This window comes from Protopterus annectens, chromosome 13.part0, assembly GCF_019279795.1.
Source record: "Protopterus annectens isolate FY-2018-M chromosome 13.part0, PAN1.0, whole genome shotgun sequence".
Lineage (NCBI taxonomy): Eukaryota > Metazoa > Chordata > Ceratodontiformes > Protopteridae > Protopterus > Protopterus annectens.
In genome coordinates, this window is record NC_056747.1 from 858,581,731 (window position 1) to 858,596,938 (window position 15,208).

Below are 15,208 nucleotides of genomic sequence, written 5' to 3' on the forward strand. Positions count from 1 at the left end.
TACGCCAATCCTTGGGCACGTATCCTGTGGTAAGGCTGAGATTAAATAGCTGCCTTATGTGCGGGTTTAATTCCTCATTTAGCTCGTGTAGCACACAGCCGGGGACACCATCCAGTCCCATTGATGCTATGTCTTTAGCTTTAGAGAGAGCAGCTTTCACCTGCGCATTTGAGATGTCTGGGAGGCTACACTCTGCTGGGATAGTTATCTCTCCTTTGGGGGGGAGAGGGGGGTGAAGTTTGCACTGAACCTGTCTGCCAGTATGTTGGCAATGTCTGTGGGTTCAGTGATTTTTGTATCATTTTGGACTAATTCTGAGCATATCTGGGAGTTTCCACCCAGGTTCCTAACATAGCTGAAAAAGGCCTTATGATTGTCCTTTGAATCCATGGCAATTTTTCTCTCAAAATTGGCCTTAGTTGATTTTATGAGTGCTCGTATTTTTTTACTAATAATGATCAGGGGTGACTTCCCTTTTATGGATTTTGTTCTATCATGTAATAGCTTTCTCCTCTTATTGTAAAGTTTGTTAATTGCTGGGGTCCACCAGACTGGACGTTTGCCCTTTGTGGAAAGAGTCTTGGTTTTATTTGGGATTGCCTGATCCATGCAGTCCTGGAGGTGTTCATAGAAGGCATTTGTAAGGGCTTCTGCAGCTTGGATTGTGGTTTCCACTGGCTCAGGGGCGTTGAAGGATACCACACCAGTCTTGAGTAGTGTGAAGTTTGCTTTAGAGAAGTTCTTCACTGTGGTCTTTTTTGTTTGGGGTGGGGGCGGATGTGGATTTCCAGTGAGATTAGTTTATGATCAGATCTCACCAATGAGGGATATACTTCCGGTGTGGAGCATTTTGTCCCCATGTTTGTGATAATGAGATCTAGTATATTTTCTCCTCTCGTGGGAACAGTGACTAGCTGTTCCATGACATTTGAATTTATGAACTCCAGGAACCGTTGGGCTAGAAAGTTAGGGCTTGAGTAATGTTCCCAGTCTATATTCGGGTAGTTGAAGTCACCCAATATGATGGTGTTTGGAGATACATTTATACCCTCCAGTGTCTTCAGGAAGGCTGTGTGGGGTTCCTGAGTTTGAGAGGGTGGCCTGTAGCATGCTACAATTTGTAGAGCAGTTTTGCCTATGGTTAGTTGCACCTGGATGGTTTCAAGCTTGCGTTGCCACCAACCTGGAGGTGTGGGTATCCTTTATGAATATGGATACACCCTCCTTTTGTGGTGTGGTCCGGGTTTTGGGGCGGAACGCATGATATGAGGTAAAACCTAATAGTGCCGGGGTGCTCTCAGGAGCCTTGAACCAGGTTTCAGTTACAGCACAGACAATCGATGTTCTCCATACTGAGAAGGGCCTCGAGTGCGTGCATTTTGAGATTTAGACTTCTGGCATTGAGCAGCATTACCCTCAGTTTCTTCCCATTTTTGTTTTCTAGGGTGGTAGGTTTAGAATTTGAGCCTTGCCTAAAAGGCACTATGGGGTGGCAAGAGCCTTAGCCAATATCCGAATCCCAGGGGTGACAGGTGCAAGCCGTCCCTTGCGAAGCAGCGTGGCTTGTCAAGCATGTCATCCCAGGCAGACAGACACTGGATCCCCTTTGAATGACACCAGACATTAAGCCAATTGTTAAAGCTGATCATCTTGTCTCTATATTGTGGCATCATTCTTGGTGAAGGAAGGATACTGCTCAGGGTCAGGGTCATACCTGCCTGGGCTACATAATCAGAGAGCTCCTCTATGTCTCTTTTCATGTAGTCCAGGGAGGTACGTCTCAGGTCGCTCACACCAGCATGGACAATGACTGTGTCATATTTGTACTTGCCGTGGAGTGACCAGAGTGCTTGTGTTATGTGGCGGATTCTAGCGCCCGATAGGCAGCTTACTGTGACCCTCTCCTTGTTCAGCCTGGTGAGTGGGACATCAGTGTGTCTGACTATGGAGTCACCTATGACAAGTATGTTTGGTGCTGTATTTGGCCTTAAGGGCTGTGACTGCTTTGCACACTGCTTTTGTGGTTTATGTGTTGCTTGTGGGGTGTCTTGAGGTAGCAGTTGTTTGGGTGTCTGCTTTGGAGGCCTCTGCTGTTTAGGTAAATTTTTACTCAGAGCCTCCGAGTATGTCTTTGTGTGTTTATGTGTTTGATTCAGTGGTGTGGTAGCATTATGTGAGGCTGGTTTTGTGGTGTGTGTAGTTGCCTTCTCCTCCTGTCTGGTCTTGCCAGTCCTGAGTTGAGAGAGCTCAGCCTCCAGTTTGGCTAAATAGCTGCATCTCTCGCAAGTATTTGTTTTATGTGGGAGGAGGAGAGGGTTGTCTGTGTACATGAGGCAGTTATAACATTGCCTCAAGATTCCCAGATTCACCAGCTGGACCGGAGAGGAGATTGACAACTGACCTTTGGACATGCTAGAATAATATTGGGAATTCCTTAATAATTGAAAACAAGTGCCAGTGGGGAGTGAGGGTGTAGTGCTGACTTATATAATTGCTATAGTGAGCAAGTGCCAGGTAACTTGAGTGCAATGTGTTACAAGTAACTAAATGCAAAAACGACAAACAGTAACTTTCTTTCAAGTGAAACAAGGAACTAGTACAGTAAGCAATGCAGATATCACTAGTGATCCACAGAAGCGCTGAGAAGCCGCGTATTAGGTGGAATTAGCTTCCAGGGAAATAACAAGCAAACAAACAACAAGCATGTAAACAAAGCTAGATTCAGCAGGCCTGGATCTAGTCTATGCTAGAGCAAACAAGGTGTACCAATTTCAGTAAAATACAGTTCAAATATTCAGGCACTATAAACCTTTAACCAGAAATTCCCAGCTCAGAAGGGCAGAGTCCAGCCTCTTCTCCCACAAGAGTGCAGACCACGAACCTTCTTAATGTAAAATAACTGGCCTGAAGCCCAAGTGCCTAAACCAGAACTAATACCCTTGGACACTGGGCTCTCAATCAGCAGTTCCCAACTTAGAAGGATGAAAGCTACCTGTCCTGCCACCACAGTGCTTGCCACAAACCTTCCTAATGTAAAACAACTGGTCTGAAGCCCAAGTGCTTAATCCAAAAGAGTTAGAATGATAGCTACACTTTAATCAAGTTACAACCAAGCAGTAATAAATACAATTGAATACTTTAGAGAATGTCTGGATTAGTGCTCAAGTTACACAAACAAAGCTAGATCCAGCAGGCCCGAATCCAGTCTATGCCACAGCAAACAAGGCGCACCAACTTCGGTAAGAAGCAGTTCAGATATGCATGCACTATAAGCCTTTAACCAGAAATTCCCAGCTCAGAAGGGCAGAGTCCAGCCTCTCCTCCCACAAGAGTGCAGACCACGAACCCTCTTAATGTAAAATAACTGGCCTGAAAGCCCAAGTGCTTAAACCAGAATTAATACACTTTTAGAATAACAGACACTGAGCCCTCAATCAGCAGTTCCCAACCTAGAAGGATGTAAGCTACCTGTTCTGCCACAACAGTGCAGACCACAAACCCTCTCAGTGCAAAACAACTGGTCCGAAGCCCAAGTGTTTAAACCAAAAGGCTTAGAATGAGTTACACCAAGCAGTAATAAATACAATTGAGTATTTTTAAGATGATGCAAAAGTAAAATGAAGTAGGTAGAAACACAAGTACAGTAAAAGCAGATAAATTTTTATCTGAACAAGTTACATCCTAACCCTGGCTCGCCCTCTAATTCTAACCACAAGAGTAACCCCAAAGACTTAAACATACTTAGACTTAACCTTAGAATGATATGTAACAAAACAGCCCCACTGCATGTCTGGATTGATCAAAATAAACCTGACATACCAGCCCTTACTGAAACATGGCTACATCCTAATGTAAAAGACTCAGAAATAATACCGCCAAACTTTGCAATAACCAGAAGAAATAGATCTAAAAAAACGGGGGGGGGGGGGATAGCACTTCTATATGCCTCTACACTCAACATCACACCCTATGCCAGTAATATACTGATCTTTTCCAATGCTGAGGTACTAATCTCCTTTTTGAACCTTAATATGTCAAAAATAACTTACGTAATAGTAATATATATCCCACCAGGTAACACTATACCAGTTTATCCTGGACATCCCAAACAATAAACCTTGAAACAATAATCTTAGGAAATGCAAATATAGATTGTCAAACCATAGCTTCCGAGTCCCCCACAAATAGTATAAATATGTATGTTTTTTCTCGGCTTATCAATGCTCCAACAAGATGCAAAGATCTTGCCTTCCAATCTACCTTACACTGGATTCTAGTACCCTACTCTGCTAATTACCCCTCTTCTGGTACACTGCCTGGCTCCCTGAGTGATCATCTACCAGCTTACTCCCTTAGAACAAAAGTCCCAACAACTAAGAGTATACACTATAAAATCAGTTAGGAACTCAATTTTTGTCAACATAAATTCAACAATCTCCTACAGGAAATAGTCTGGACACCCCTTAAACAACTGCCCCTTAATGATGCTGCCCTATACTTTAATAACACCTTCCTTCACATACTTAATGCACCAGCCCCCATTCGTATGAAAAGAATCAAAAAGAACTCAGCACCATGGCTCTCTAAGGAATGTAAACACCTGATGAAGCACAGGGACCTAGCCTGGTCAACCTGGAAACAAAACAAAAATAAACAAAATCATGTTAATTTCAAAACACACGTAACAAAGTGACGAAACTAATCAACAGAGATAAGAAGTCATATTATTCCCAGCTTCAACTCCAGCATAAAATTAACCCCAGTAAATTTTGGCACTCCATATCTTCTCTACTTAACCCTGGAAGAAATGGAGAACACACCCTATCACCTGATACCCCTCCATCACAAATAGCCGAAAACTTTAACAAGCACTTCATAAAATCAATTTCAGACCTACTAACCAACACCCCTAATGCTGACCCCCCCCCTTCAACCTATTCAGACACTGACCCCAGGCCATCAACTACTTTTAACCCTGTCATTACTAACCCCATACTCAACAAAATGTCATACAAACCCCATTCTCATTTCAGCCCATACCCACTGACACCATTAAGAAACTGCTACAAAAACTAAAACCCAGCTCTACTTCAGCTGACAATCTCCCCCCATACTACCTCAAACTGGATGCTAGCTCAGTTGCCTACCCAATCAGTATCCTTATAAATAGGTCTTTATCCGAATCAGAAGTACCTACCATATGGAAACAATCTCACATCACCCCCATCCACAAAAGAGCAAAACTCTTTTGATCCATCCAACTTCCATCCTATATCCATCTTATCACCCCTATCCATAATTCTAGACAGAGGTATCCATGGGTCTACATTATATATTCGACGCTTCAAAATTTCAAACCTTATATGTTTGACAACATATGAGCAAAACTTGAAACATCGACTATATAATAAAAAACTTACATTAACGCTCTGAGCAGGGGGGCAAGCCCCCCTGCGCCCCCCACTTAAAAATACCAACTCTGAGACTGCACTTCAGTACAGAAAAAGGAAATTTTCATTTTCCCATTCTGCATGTATGGAGCCATTGCCTTTCACCTTCAAACTTTTCAAAGTTCGATCATATGGTGTCGACCATATGACATTCGAACTTTGAAACATTCGGCAATTTAATAGGGACCCGGTATCCATCAGCAGGTAATGCAATATCTATTAAAAAACAATCTTTTAACCAAAACACAACATGGCTTCCGACCTAGCCACAGCACAGCTACAGCCCTATTATCTTTTACAGACACCGTGAACAAGGCCAGAGATGCAGGATGCTACACAGTTTCAGTATTCCTTGATCTCTCCAAAGCCTTTGACACAGTGTCTCACCCATTGCTTTTGAGCACACTGTCTAACTTAGGCTTCTCACATAACACAGTAAAATGGTTTCAGAGCTACCTAAAGGATTGTAAACAAGCAGTGAAATGGTCCAACAAACTCTCACCCTTTCCCCACAACCCTACTGGAGTCCCCCAAGGCTCCATCTTAGGACCCCTACTCTTCAACATTTTCACAAACATCTTCACACTGCCTCTCACCCTGGGACCCTCATTCATACTTCCCAACTGTCCCGAATTACTCAGTTTTTACCAAGTTTTGGGGCCCAAAAATGGGGTGCCACAATTACCGAGTGGCACCAATTGATTTACAATTTTTTTTGTTTTTTATGTTTTATTTTTCGCTTTTCGTCATCTGACGTCATCACACACGCGATGACGTCAGCTCCGGCTTGGGCTACCAGCCTGTCGGAATTGAGATCACACACATAGGCTCAAATCAAATGCTTTTGCGAGCGGGAATGGCTTGTTTGTATCGCTTGCACCTGGATTTTATTAGCTCCTGCCTGCTTTTTTGCTCAGCTAGCCTGCAATGGAATGTAGATATATTATGGCCAAACATCTCGCTTGTCGGATTTTAGAAGGCTCGGCATTCACAGTCAGTGTAGAGACTTTAACTGATATTGATGGTAAGCATGCAATGAATCAGATTACTTTTTCAAAATAATGGTTTTGTTGAAGCTGGTAGTAAATGTGCCGCACTTCCATTTGCTCCACATTACTTATGACAGAGTGCACCACATTTTGGAGATTGAAGGCTGAGAGTTATGACTGCAATAAATAGAACATGGTCTCTTGTGATCAGCTTTATTATTGTTCAATATAAATTTGTCGATATTATTTATTAATTCAAAAGCTTCGCCATATATTTGGTGATCCCGAAATGGATAAGTGAAAGATTCTTGTAAGCATTTATTTCCTGAAGATTCAGTCATGGATTAAAAGAGTTCTTGCAACTAACAAATAAGTAGGAATAACTAAATCAGTCGATAGTTGAACTGCATACCCTCTAACTCTATTTGTATTTCTTTTTCACAAAACAAATCATTCTGGTGAAATGGAGCTGTGTGTATGGCAAGAGCCCGGCACATATATAAAGGAACATAAATAAGCTCTTAGCAGTACCAGAGGACATACGTCATTGAGAATTGGTGCATTTTCCAGATAACAAACTGAAAAAAAAAACAACACTACAGTCACCTCATTTAAACATTAATTCATTTATTTACATACTTATTTATTATTGTAGCAGTTATTAACTACCATTAAACAATGATCCTGAAGCAGCTATTCCATTCCTTTGCAGAATGCATCGAGTCCAGTGTATAATCATCGACACAGGGCACAAAGTTTACTGTCAATCTTCAAATGAAGACTGTTGTATTATACCAAACATTTCTAACGAGTAATACACATAGACGGTAGCTGGCCAGTTTGATAGCTAGAGAGAGAGAGACTAACTTGTATTTTAAACATTTCTTGTTTGCAGTTAGTTATTAGCACTAACTAGTATTCGGAGCAGCACTGTACATGTATGCTGTTGGTGGCCATCTCTTTGGGTTACGAGTTAGGGCCTCCTATTTCTCTGACTTGAGTTTATCAGTGCAGGACATTGGAACTTTTAACTATTGACTCTCAATTCATAGACTCAGTTTGTGATTGCTTTAATTTCTACACCTGATCTAATACCTGAACAAAATGTTGATTTGAGTGTATCTGCTTATTACTTTTGAAAATATGTTGTGAATGTGTCGTTTTGCTTGCATGTTTTCGGTTTGAGTTTCTCTCCTTGGACTTCTGATGAACATGCAACAAACTTGGTCAGCCAACACTGCATAATAAAACATGGTACACATTTTTGTAAGTTTTAACTTTTGATTCTGAGTCACTAATAAACGGATAAAATGTATGATATGTTTTTATCTGTCCACTTCACCACCACCCAATGCAGCAAGAAATTATTAATCTTTGTACTTGGTACATTCACAATCAGAATTTCTGTCATTATTTTATTTTCTTAACACTCTCATGAAGGTATATGCCATTATGGTTAACTTTAAATTGTTATCCTTTTAATAAGGCAGCCCCTTTAACTCCATTAACTCCAAGGTTAATCCCATCAAAGTAAAGTATCAAAGCACACAGTTGGTTCACTGTATGTACAGAGGAAGTAAATTAATATAAAATCAAAATATGCTCTAATTTAAAATAAATATTTATTTTACAAATATTTCATGGAAAATGGAGAGGGGTAGCTAAAAGGTCTTGATACATTCTCTCTGTTCTAGGTATGTATACCAGCTGTTATTACCACCACGTTGTGCCAATAAGTGCTCGAAACACCTCCTCTTCACCAGATATAAAGTTTCCGTAAAATGCAAAACAAATGGCTACTTAAGTCAATAATACACTTCCCAGCAGAGGATTGCGTAAAACATGCACCCGCTTTATTAAAATTAAAAGTAACGCTAACAACAACAGATGCGTGTTACTTGAATACGGACTGAACGAACATAATACTGAATAAAAACACTAATTTCTGCTGTAACAAAGACACTGTGCCAGTTTAGAACATCACAAAAAACACAGCTTGTACTGCTCCAGGTTAAGCGCTTTCACCCGTCAATAAGTGTTTTTATTCAGTATTATGTTCGTTCAGTCCGTATTCAAGTAACACGCATCTGTTGCTGTTAGCGTTACTTTTAATTTTAATAAAGCGGGTGAATGTTTTACTCAATCCTCGGATGGGAAGTGTATTATTGACTTGAAAAAGTAGCCGTTTGTTGTAGTAAGAACTCAGTTTATCCACCACTGGCCAGATACATTTTCTTTGGATGTGGTATGAGTTTCAATGCTGTTTCAATAAATGTGAGTTTCAAGGGCAGAGAAGTTTTAATGCCAAGCCTATTTTCATTGTGAGACAGTATTGCTTTGTTTACCAGATGTCTTTTAGTGTTTCTGCATTGTTGTGCTGTAAAATGTAAAATAAAATCCAAATAATCATTGTAGAAGTAAAGCAGTATGCATGCATTAGTGTTTATGGTAAATGGGGTGAAACAGCCAGGTAATGGGACACTGGAATGGCTGCAGGGGGACTTTGGTGCCGTATTTTGGTTGTCTGTTCTTCAGTTTGCGTTTGAAAGTTGGTATCCCACAATTCCATTGGAGTGGGTGGGGTTACGCAGTTGTGTATGCAAATTAGATGTTAATCAGCATACATATTCGTACCTATTTTTCATGGGCCTTGTTCAGATTTTTGATGTTTCCAGGTTGAGAGGTATGCCCTCATTCAATATGCTGTTGATTCCACCATAATCTGCACTGCTCAATCAACTACCAAAACTACTCTCAAAAACTCAACAGTCCTTTACAGCAGTTGAATAATGGCTAAGAAATGCCCAACTCTTTCTTAACCCATAGAAGACAAAACAAACACTCATTCTTTCCCAAAACACCTCCCTTGTCACTGATCATTTCAACATCCTTGCATCTAACAACACTGCCATAGAAACAGTGCAGGAAACCAAACTTCTAAGTGTTATCATTGACAACAAACTTTCAATTGACCCCCCCCCCATATACAGCAAAATATAAAGAAAACTCATCAAAAACTGGGACTCATACAAAAACAAACATTTTTTTTACTGCAGCAGCCAAAACTACCCTTGCAAAAACATTTTTACTTCCCTTTCTTCTCTATGGTGCCCCTGTCTTAACTAACTTACAAAATTCTACCCTAGTTGGAACAATGCTACAACAAAGTTGCAAACTTTGCCACAAACTCTAAATATCACACAACACTGTAAACCACTCCTAGAACTAAACTGTCTTGAACTATCCAACCTACTTGCCTTTATTCAGCTATCCACCCTGCACAACCTTATTTTTCAAGCCTACTGCCTGCCTTGCACTAGCCAGACTAGTCGCACCTTACACACCAAATCAATCCCCACAATCAGAAGACAAATATCTCTTAGCTATCTCAAAACCCACAAGAAAACCTGATCACTCTCTGTATTCATACTCTGTCTCTATACATTGGAATTCACTACCTCTAGCTACCAGATTTATTCCTGGCCTAACCCATTTCAAAGACTCTAAAAAAATCATCTCAAAAATACATGTCTCTGCTCCTGCATAAAGCCTGCCTAATGCTCAGGTCTTCCTCTTCTCTCACATTTCAATCACTCACAGTCTGCAAGATCCTAAACCTCTTCTAACTCCCTCTCTACTTCTATACCATATCCTTAAGCTGCTGCTCAGGCTTTATTGCTTCTATTCTTCTTAACTCTCTCTCAATATATGTCTGCATCACTAACTTTCTGACTGTTATTTCTACATCATGTATGATGAAAGTGACTGTTATCATCTGTAATGTTTTAACTGTATAGAACTGTTTATATGTGTAGTAATATATTACAACATTTTGCAGAAGTTTGTTCTTTCAACTTATTTTTTGTATAGTATTTCTAACATAATCTTTATTGTATTGGATTATACTGTATTTGTATTGCACTGTACTGTATCTGGAGCTTTTCTCCCCGGGCTTCTGCTGAAAACGGGTTCTGTAAACATAGTCAGACCACCCCGGTAAACAAATGTTAAATAAATAAATAAAGAATATGAACACTAAACTTGTAAATGATAGTTTTGCTGAACTACCACGTTAATGATAGGCACACAGAAGACTTCACATATGCAACCACAGTTACAACATCATTATTTGTTAATAATTATACATCTCTAAATGGAATATACAATGCACTCTGCATGGGGGTTGTAAAATACGGAACACAGCTCTACAGGCAACAAATATGTATATCTTTTATGCTTAGGTTAGGAAATTCAATCGATGACAGACAATGAAGAATCCTCTGTATATGAATAAAAATGTTAACGGAACTGATGATTCTCTTAAATTAATATATTTAACGTACAAGTGCTGCTGTGGCACCAATTAGTAACAAGTTTTGTGAATCATGTAGCTTGTGATTCAAATATTCAGTCACACAAAACTTGCAGTCTAAATTAACAAAACTATGAACCTTTTTTTGTTTGAGATACTTTAGACAAATTACTAAAAAGTATCAATTCAAAAGCAATTGAAGTTGGCATAATGGTTAAGGTGTTTAACTTAGAGACAACAAGTTACAAAGTTTGATTTTCACCTTTGAATGGAAATTGGCTTGGGATAAAATAGTCTGCAAGAGCAATAAGCCTAATACTTACCAGTGAACCTATGACTATAAATGTAGAGGAGTTCTTCTTAAACTCAACATTGCCGTTTAATCTGTAATACTGATTTTTTTCTATTAACTTTTGCAAGTTCCACATACCTTTACTTCCGGGATTCTGATTGACCCTTGCTGCGTAAAAAATAGATATGTATAATGCGTTTAAATGTTGACAGTGCACAATACACTAAATAAGACGCAAGGGACACGTGTCGTTAGTGTGGCTAGTTAATGCATTCAAATTTGGGTGCATCTCATATTAACCATGGTGCAGAGTGTAACTACTACACACCACCCACCCTAGAAGTGTCGGATACAGACAGGTACACAGTGCGACAGATGCCATCTTACTTTTCGAGTCAGTTTCTCATAAAACCAGATGTCGCTAAAGGTATTGTTTTGTCGCCTGTGCTGACAAATCATTTACAAACATTGCATAAAATCAGCAGTTGTCCTTTATTCAGCTAAAATTTACACACTGCATAAACAAGATTAAAAGTCGTTCACCTCTACTATACAAATAGCGCACAATAATCATATCGGCTAAGTTCAAACCCAAAACAACTGTTTATGGAATACATCACCTCAGCGGCAATACTAAACATATGCTCACTGCGCGTTTTACACCGATGTTTACAGTTTCGTTCATAATAACCTTAGTAATAATCATGAAAAGCACTTCTTTCTAAACATAGTAGTTGAGGTCCAGGCAGCGCAGCAGCTACCAAATAGGAGTTTTAGTCAACAAATGCCACAGCTGTACCAAAGTACAGAAACACAAACTTCATCCTACTTGTCTCTACCACAAGAAAAAATATAGCATCCATGATGGGCCAGTAAATACCCAAGAAGTGCGGGTCCCACATGGACCAAGCTACAGAAATCCTCCAATTGACAGAACGCCGCCTCAAAGCATAGCGTGTTACACCCGTTCTACAGCATGCTCTCTTACACGCGGTGTGCATTCTTAACATTCTGGTTTGTCAAGCATTAACATTATATACTGTACATTCACTCTGGTTTGACACCTCGTATGAATCAGTGCCATTCATTATACAATATTTATAACAAGGAAAACACACACAAATACATACACATTGAACCCGTCTCATGTCACTAAAAACACATTCAAGCGACTGATAATAATTTATTAAACTTGGCAAACATCCCAAAACTAAACGTCATTTATGCTGAGAAACTGTCATCTTCTCTCATTGCTTACCTGGACTCCAAACGACGACAGAGAGACCCCGCTGATGACCTCGGAGTGCCTGTGAGAGGAATGGTTACTGAATGATGTAAAGTCCAACTCTTCCCGATCGGGGATATCCCACTGCCAGATTTCCCATGGAGTCAGACATCCCCTATCCATCACATTGTCACCCATCCATTTGCTTCTCCCCTCCAACCTGCATCCCTGCCTGAGTGTTGTAAATGGAAACAAGGGTTATCCCAGTGCATTCCCCCCTGACCCCCAGTAGCAACACACGCGGAAGAAAATAGATCACACTGATTGGCTAGGGCAGTGTTCAGTTGGGTTTCCATTGCCTAGGCAGCAGGTACAGGCGTGCCCAATGAGAGGAGAGTGGGCGGGGTAATATGAGCTGATCGGTATGGCCTGATGTGCTTGGCTCCTGTCTGAGTCTAAGGAAATCAAAAGAGGTGGAGAGCGGTATGCTGACAGCAATGTGTTGATTCTGTTGCCGGCTTTCAAAAACGAAGGAGGTGCGAAAAAAATTTAACCCGGCCTTTTCATGTTGACAGAATGAGCAAGGTTACCTCAGTTCATTTTAATGCAGGCACTTAATAGCGATTCTTATTCTGACCACTTGCAGTCTGTAGTATATCATCTACTTTTTCAAAAATATGTTATTGATTAATGTGCAGTAAATAACGTACATTGTATACCTTTCGAATATTTAATTTCGTAGACTGTTTAGATTTTTTGCCTCATTTTTGGTTTCTCCCTTGTAAAACGTACGGTTTTCTGATAAATTTATAAGGGTTGCATTCACTAAATAAAGACTAAACATTTGAATTGCAGACTTCCTATCCTTCAGAAAATGCACGCTACTTTCTAATTTTATAACAGCAATATTTAAAAATTGTCTCTGAATTTTTTTTTTTTGGCCTTCTCCTACCCCCAACACACTGTCACACAAATTATTTTTGGCTTTGTCCTGAATTCTTGTGCTAAGCGGTTGAGGGGTATGTAACAACAAAGCAGGGAATTAGCTTAATAGACATTTGAAACTTGCAAACACACCTCTCAGCCTCCAAGCATTGCAAATCATACATAGAAGAGGGTTTAGAACTCAGTCTAGGGATCTATGTGATGATGTAGTGTACAGGCTCACCGTCCCTTTCCCGCATGAGTAGGTGTGGCCAGGGTGATTGACAAGCCTAATGGCTGTGAAGCGGAATGGAAATGAGGCATGACTGGCATGCCATGCATATTAGCCCGTGACGCCATGCATATAAATAAATGAAGATTAGCAGCTCTGAGTACTGTATGTTCCTGGGCTGTGAGAACAGTTCTTTTAAAATGTTTCCCCTTTTTGTTTCGGAAGGTTCGATCCTCGGCTGGGGTGCCTTCTGTGTGGAGTCTGCATGTCCTCTCTGTGGTCACGTGCGTTTCCTCCGGGTGCTCCGGTTTCCTCCCACATCCCAAAGACATCACCCTCACTATCACTATCCACCTCCTTTAATATTTGCTTCAACTCTTTTCTATTACCTTCCTGTTTCTCTCTCCCACTTACTTCATACTTCTAACTCAATCTTTTTCCTCTTGCTTTGTACTTGTATATCTATACCCCTGTGCTTCTAGCCACACACTACTATATGCCTATACTCTTGCACATAACCCATATACTTCTTCATCTTTCTTTCCTGCTCACAACTATCTATTTACTTTCCCATATCTATCACATCATCACACTGTACCTCTTCTTCTATCTCTCTCATCCACATATCTACCTTCCACTTTACATTCATCCAATGTACTTAAGACCTTTGTTTGTAGTTAACGTGCTTATAGTTGATGTGCATTATCTCTGTTACACATATGCTTTTTATACTTGCTTTGTAAATATTTTCTATGTATCAACATTATTTCATTTGTATTTTATTGTCTCGTGTATGTAATATTGTGGTGCTTTGTATATTGTGGAGCTTTTCTCCCCAAGCCTCCACTGAAAACAGGCTCTTCTTAGGCCCAGTGGACTTTCCCGGTCAGCAAATGCAATAAATAAATAAATTAAACATGTTATACAGCTTCTAGCTCAGCCCTTTGTGCCAACATGTATCCTGGTAACTTAACCATAATTAGGGTTGCCACCTTTCGTTGTGGCTAAAACCATAGTAAGGCCACGCCCACTGCATCACCCGTACCTCCATCCATTCCAACACCTCACCTGCCCACATTCCGCCCATTTTGTGATGTCACTATGACATCAGTTGATGGGGAACTCCCCCTTTTCCATTCCTGACGCTTGCTTTCAGTCAATGTACTATGCTTTTCTGTAAAAAAGCATAGTACATCAGCTGATTTAACAAACTCTGGTATATTTCCATTTTGAAACAGAATACCAGAGTTTGTACAGTGTTTTCCAGACTACCGGAGAATCGATTTGATTTCCGGATAGTCCAGAAGAAAAAAGGAGAGGTGGCAACCCCAACCATAATTGGTTGATCTCCCTTTTGCAATGTCACTATTGCAAACCCAGTGTAAGTACTTCCCATCCTTCCAGAAATGTGCACCATCCACATACACTGTAGGAATGTCTGTCTAACCCCTTCAGTGATTTTGTTTATCTCACTGTCATTTAGCAAAGTTTTGATTTTGTGGAGTTTGAATTATAACCCCAGAGAACATTGTCAAATACTCCATCTGTCTTATTCCCCAGTAAATCGACAAAAACTGTTTAATGCAAGGATGATGTCCTTTTTCTACAGGAATCATTCTCCTGCTAAAACAGTAACCTGTCTTAACTTAGTGTATATTCCCTGAGATGTCTCTTATAGCCAAGACTGTAATAACACCACTGACAGTGAGTCCTTTCCTGCTGCTACTTGCAAAACAAAAGGTAATTTACTGGTGTAAGCTACCAGCTCCATTGCCCCTTTCTTC

The 15,208-nt window shown here is 40.2% G+C and overlaps 2 protein-coding genes across 6 annotated transcripts in view; one reads left to right on the top strand and one right to left on the bottom strand.

Annotated features, from left to right (window-relative positions):
- ACACA (acetyl-CoA carboxylase alpha) overlaps nucleotides 1–12,462 on the bottom strand; it is a 2,143,878-nt gene extending 2,131,416 nt beyond the window's left edge. For all 5 annotated transcript variants that reach the window (XM_044054575.1, XM_044054578.1, XM_044054576.1 and 2 more), the window contains exon 1: nucleotides 12,302–12,462. The gene's annotated coding sequence lies outside the window, so the exon portion shown is untranslated. The remainder of the gene's footprint in view (nucleotides 1–12,301) is intronic.
- A 143-nt stretch (nucleotides 12,463–12,605) lies between these two features.
- The window catches only part of LOC122787721 (kelch-like protein 10), a 144,856-nt gene continuing 142,253 nt past the window's right edge, over nucleotides 12,606–15,208 (top strand). Inside the window, exon 1 of the mRNA XM_044054580.1 lies at nucleotides 12,606–12,804. The gene's annotated coding sequence lies outside the window, so the exon portion shown is untranslated. The remainder of the gene's footprint in view (nucleotides 12,805–15,208) is intronic.